Source organism: Orycteropus afer, unplaced genomic scaffold (genome assembly GCF_000298275.1).
Source record: "Orycteropus afer afer isolate SDZICR_OR568_19922 unplaced genomic scaffold, OryAfe1.0 scaffold00473, whole genome shotgun sequence".
Classification (NCBI taxonomy): Eukaryota; Metazoa; Chordata; class Mammalia; order Tubulidentata; family Orycteropodidae; genus Orycteropus; species Orycteropus afer.
Window position 1 is genome coordinate 1834869 of NW_006922060.1, and position 6842 is coordinate 1841710.

The window sequence follows — 6842 nt, forward strand, 5'->3', positions numbered from 1 at the left end:
TTCAATGAAAGGATTAATAAAATTGACAAACCACTGGCAAATTGAACAAAGGAAAAGAAGGAGAATACACAGATAACCCAAAAAAGAAATGAAATAAATAGTGTCACAAAGAACCTATTGAAATAAAAAGGATAGTAACAGAATACTATAAAGAGCTGTACTCCTACAAGTTTGAAAACTTAGAAGAAACAGACAAATTTCTCGAAACACACTACCTACCCAAACTAACATGACTTGAGATAGAAATTTTGATTTGAACAGACCCATCACAACATAAGAAATTTTACAGGACATGGGGGGGGAAAAAAAAAAAGAACTCCAACAAAATAATGTCCTGGCCCAGACAGCTTCACTGGCAAATCCTAACAAACATTCAGAGAGCTGACACCTATGCTACTCAAACTATTCTAGAACATAGAAAAGGATAGAATACTCCTGAACTCATTCTATGAAGCATGCATAACCCTGATACCAAAACTAGGCAAAAATATCATAAGAAAGAAAGTAATAGACCAATATCCCTCATGAACATTGACACAAAATACTAGCCTATAGAAACTAATAACATATCAAAAAATAATACATTATGACCAAGTGGGATTCACACAGGTAACCAAGGATGGTTCAACATTAGAAAAATAATCAATGTAATCCATCACATAAGTTAAATAAAGGAAAAGAACCACATGATCATATCAGCCAACACTGAAAAGGCATTGGATAAAATTCAACATCAATTCCTGATAAAAACTCTCAAAAAATAGAAATAGAAGAGAAATTCCTCAGCATAATAAAGGCATATATGCAAATCCTACAGCCGACATTATTCTCAATGGAGAGAGACTGAAAGAATTCCCCTCGTGAACAGGAACTAGACAAGAATGCTATCATCACTTCTATTCAACATTGTATTTGAAGTTTTAGTCAGAGCAATAAGGCAAAAAAGGGAAATAAAAAGCATCCAAATTGGCAAAGAATTAAAACAATCTCTATTTGCAGATGATAGGATTCTACACACAGAAAATCCTAGAGGCTCAGCAAGAAGACAACTGAAACAAATAGAAGGATTCAACAAAATGGCAGGCTACAAGATCAACACACACACACACACACACACACAAAAAAAAAAATCAGAAAAATTCCTGTATACTAACAAATAGACCTCTGAAAAGGAAATCAGGAAAACAATACCATTTACCATAGCTACCCAAAAGATGAAGTACTTAGGAATAAATCTAACCAAAGCCAAAAGAAAAGAAAACTACACAAAGAAAACTACAAAGCACTACTACAAGAAACCAAAAGAGACTGACTTACATAAATGAATGAATATACCATTCTCATGGATACAAAAACTTAAATTGTAAAAATAACAATGTACTATCTAAAACAATCTACAGATAAAATGATCCCAGTCCAGATTCTATCATCATTCTTTAAAGAAATGGAAAAAATAATCACCAACTTTATATGGGAAGGGAAGAGACCCAGATAAGAAAAGCAGTGCTAAAGAAGAAGACCAAAGGAGGCCCCACCATTCCTGATCTCAAAACTTATTATACAGTCAGATAGTTAAAACAGCCTGGTATTGGTGTAATGACAGACACATAGACCAATGGAACAGAATTGAGAACCCAGAAAAAAATCCATCCACCTATGAACAGCTGATCTTTGACAAAAGGCTGACACCTATTAAAAGGAAAGAGTTTTTTTTTTTTTTTTTAACAAATGGTGCTGGCAAAACTGAACAACCACTTGCAAAAAAATAAAACAGAATCCTTATCTCACACATAGACAAAGAAACTGAAGATGGTTCAAAGCCCTAAATGTAAAACCTAAAACCATAAAGATCATCAAAGGAAAAATAGTGGCAAATGTAGGGGCCCTAATACATGGCAAGGAGCTCTGGTGGCGTAGTGCCTAAGGAACTTGACTGCTAACCAGAAGGCTGGCACTTCAAACCCGCCAGCCACTTCTCATAAAGAAGACTGGGCAATCTACTTCCGTAGAGATACCACCTTGCAAACCCAAGGAGAGGTTGCTGTGAGTCAGAACTCACTCAACGGCAGTGAGTTAATACATGGCAAAAAAGGGGGAAGATCTTGAATGAAATGGACTGACATAGTGTCTGCACTATGGGCTCAGGTATAGCAAGGATTGTAGGCTGGTGCAGACCCAGGCAGTATTTGGTTCTGCTGTACATAGGGTCGCTATCAGTTGGAGCTGACTCAATGACACCTAACAACAACAATAGCAACAACAATACATGGTATAAATACACTAACAACTAAAAATGCACAAACAGCAGAAGACAAACTAGAAGACTGTGACCTCCTAAAAAGTAAACATTTTTGTGTATCAAAAGACTTCACCAAAAGAGTGAAAAGAGAAAGTAAAGACTGGGAAAAACATTTTGGCAATGATATCTCAGACTAGTAACCAGTCTCCAAAATTTATAGAAAACTTCAACACCTCAACAACAAAAAGATAAACAATCCAATTATAAAATCGGCAGAAGATATGAATCGACACTTCACCAAACAAAACATTCAGGTGGCTAACAAACACATGAAGAAATGCTTGTGATCATTAGCCATTAGAGAGACAAATCAAAACAACAGTGAGATGCCATTTCACCCCAGCAGTAATAGCAAAGTTCAACAAGACAGAAAACAACAAATGATGTTGAGAGTGTGGAGAGAATGGAATCCTCATTCATTGCTAATGGGACTGTAAAATGTTTCAACCACTGGGGAAAATGATACTTTGCTTTCTTAAAAAGAGAAATACCGTATGATCCAGCAACCCACTACTAAGTATATATCCTACAGAAATAAGAGCCAGGATACACATGTATACACATCATTGCAACATTATTCACAATAGCAAAAAGATGGAAACATCCTAAGTGCCCATTAATGGATGAATGGATAAATATACTATGGTGGTGGTGGTGGTGGTGGTAGGTGCCATCTAGTTGGCTCTGATTCATAGTGACCTTATGTACAACAGAGTGTTTCACTGCCTGATCCTGCACCATCCTAACAATTCTTGCCATCCTTGAGCCCACTGTTGTAGCCATTGTATCTATCATTAAGAATACTATTTTATGGAGCAATTTTATTTCTCAAATTTTATTTTAAGGAAATTATGTAAACATGAGATCTAGGATGCATAGATTAGCTTCTCTTTCTAATTCTTTTTAAAAAATGTTGGGTTATTTGAAGTTTATTAGTTATAACCTGTTTTTTTATGCACTTAGGACAAAATCACAACTTCTCTCAAAGTTCCAATATTCCTCTCCCCTATACTGTTTTCAACTCTTTACCACACATGTTATTTTAATGATTAAAACAAAACAAACCAAGTAACAAAAATCAAACAGATGTACTCAAAGGACAACCAAACTACCTCTCCACTACCAAATCTGGACCTGAACCTATACCCATATGCTTTTTAGTTTTCCTCACGAGAGCATGACTATACCCTATATATTGTATCCCAAACCCTTAAATGACTTCAGATGACTCTATTTCTTAATTTTTCCCCATGCTTGGCAATCAATCTTGGGAAAGTTGCAAAGGCTTTCTATTTCTTGGTTTCTTCTTTAAAATGGGGATGATGGTATTATATACCCTTCTGAGTAAATGTGCAAGTAAAATTAATTAACATGCAGAAATCTCTGAGAATAGTACTTAGCTCACAGTGATAGAACTGTTTCTATTTTCTATTTTGGGTACTTGGATTTTAGTAGACTTTATTTACTGGCTTAATTAAATTTGCTAATATTTTTGACAAAGAAGCATGCATTACTTTTATATTGAAATAACAAAAGATTTATCATACCAGCAGTGTTATGTATTAACTAAACTAAGAAATGCTTAGTGTCCAGTGCATAGTAAGTACTTAGTTTCTAATTCTTCCTCACAAACATGTTTTGCTTTAAGATATGTAAGAAGTATGTGAAATTAATGCATTGTTAAGAGAAACACCTCTTTCCTATCTACTTTGTGTTATGAGCTGTTGTGATTTCTATAGCTTTTGTGGAATAAGCCTATGATTGTAAAATGCACTGCCCTATACAGCTCTTCAGTAGGTCTCAGGTATCTCATTGTTAAAGGGCAAATGTAACTTAGCATTCAAGTCCATTCTGTATTGGACTAGACAATATAGTAAATGTCAAAACCTTTGGAAAGCTTTGGGTCTATTACTGGATATTTTTATCTACAAATATAAGATTTACTCATATTTCATATTAGGACAGTTGAGCTTAACATTAGAGATCCCTTAAAGGGCTCCAGCTTTAGTCTTACATCATTTCACATCCACCCATTTTCAAGGTTCCTAAGCCTTTCTCAGGTATGATCAGAGTCAAATTCAGGGATTATCGTAAGTATAGTCATTAAACTCAACACAAATGATTCTAGACTTACATGTTTGAAGAATGCATTCTCAAACCCCACATGCAGATGGGGAAATTTTCCTCTTTTCTATTATTAAGGGAATCTTTATTGCCATTCACCATTTCTTTTGAATCTTGTTTGCTTTCCAACTCTTCTGTAAGCAGATATAAAAATTTTTGGTTTTTGGAGATAGGCCAGTAAATTCCACAAAATGTTCACTTTGGGGACTCATTCTAATATAGGATTCAGCTTACAGGCCTAAAACGAAAACAAAACAAAACAAAAAAAAATCATGAACTATAGTCTACATTGCATACAATGTGTAAAATGTCCAATTCCTTAAACACACTTCTTTTGTAATATGTCAACTCATGACCCTTGAAATCAAACAAGAGAACAACAAAACAAAAACATTCAAACTAACAAAAACTACAAATGTTTCCAAGTCATCAACACTCAATTTCTCATAGCAATAAAATAATAAAAAATCTGCCCTTTCTCTTTTCCCCACATCCTAATCTCTCTCCATATTTGCACATAGTGTATGCAGGTGTATGTCTAGATCTTGATCTAAACATATGCACAGATATATGTGCAAAACAATAAATATGTATATGCATACATAGTCTATGAAATTTATATTATAGGTAAGTAAAAGTTTCAGAATAAACAACTCTGTATAGCTTAAGTCTATATGTGTCTTTTATGTAAGACTCTAGGAGATAATATTTGTTCAAATATGTATTGATCATACCTAGGAACCAACAACTGTTGAGTAAATGTATGTTGAAGTAACTTAAGCAACATAGAAATATTTAGCAATTATTATTTTCTATATGCTGTTGTTGTTGTTAGGTGCCATCGAGTCACTTCTGACTCATAGTGACCCCATGCACAGCAGAACAAAACACTGCCCAATCCCACATCAGCTCCATGATCCTTGCTATACTTGAGCCCATTGTTGCACCCACCGTGTCAATCTATCTCGTTGAAGGCCTTCCCCTCTTTCGTTGACCCTCCACCTTACCAAGCATGACATCCTTCTCCAGGGAATGGTGACCACTGACAACATGACCAAAGCAGGTGAGACGAAGCCTGGCCATCCTCGCTTCCAAGGAGCATCTCAGCTGACTTCCACCAGGACAGATCTGTTAGTTCTTTTGGCAGTCCATGGTACTTTCAGCATTCTTCGCCAGCACCACAACTCAGAAGTATCAACTCTTCTTCGGTCTTCCTTATTCATTGTCCAGCTCTCATATGCATATGAAGCGATTGGAAATATCATGGCCTGTGTCAGGTGCACCTTAGTCCTCAAGGAGACATTCTTGCTCCTCAGCACTTGAAACAGTTCCTTCGCGGTTGACCTTCCCAGTGCTACACATTGTCTAATGTTCTGATTGCTGCTTCCATTGGCATCGATTGTAAAACCCAGTAACGTGAATTCTTTGACAACCTCAATCTTCTCTCCATTTATTGTGATGCTGCTCATTGGTCCAGTTGTGAGGATTTTTGTTTTCTTTATACTGAGATGTAATCCATACTGCAGACTGTATTCTTCAAACTTCATCAGTAAGTGCCTCAAGTCATCCTCACTTTCAGCAAGCAAAGTTGTATCATCAGCATATCTCAGGTTGTTAATGATTCTTCCTCCAATCCTGATACCATGTTTTTCTTCATATAGTCCAACTTCTCAGATTATTTGCTCAGCATATAGATTGAATAAGTATGGGAAAAGGACACAACCCTGACGCACTCCCTTCCTGATTTTAAACCATGCAGTGTCTCCTTGTTCTGTTCAAACGACAGCCTCCTGTCAAGGTACCAGTTGGTTCTATATAGTTGATCTTATATGTGACTACCTCTCACACAAAATCATAAATACCTGTATCTGTTTTTATATGTGCATCAATCTTAAATATATTTACTAAGCCTCTAATGCTGCTATCGGAAGAAAGGTTGGGCAATCTACTTCCATAATGATACTGCCTGGGAAACCCAAGGAGGGGTCGCTATGAGTTGGGGCCGACTCGAAGGCACATAACAACAACAATGCTCACTATGAGACTGTTAAAAAGCCATCTTTGAAATATAAATATGAATAGAGCACCCACCATTCCTGTCCTCAAAAAGCTCAGATTTAGTGGAATGTGATAGTACAAGGAGAGTCAAACAGAAAAAAAAAAAAAAAAGAATTACAACACAGGGTGATATGAGCCATATAAGATTGGAGATTAGAGTGTTTGGGAACAGGATGGAAGGTCCCCTGTCCTATCTAGAGGGAACAGAAAAAGCCTCCTAGTGCAGTAGCTAAATTTTGAAGAAATGCAAGTGTGTGTCTGGATCTGTGTGGATACATACACACAAGGGCTTCTGCTAGATAGAAAGATTTCTCTCCACCATTTAAGTCCGTCCACTATGCCATCATGAAGGCCAGCTAAG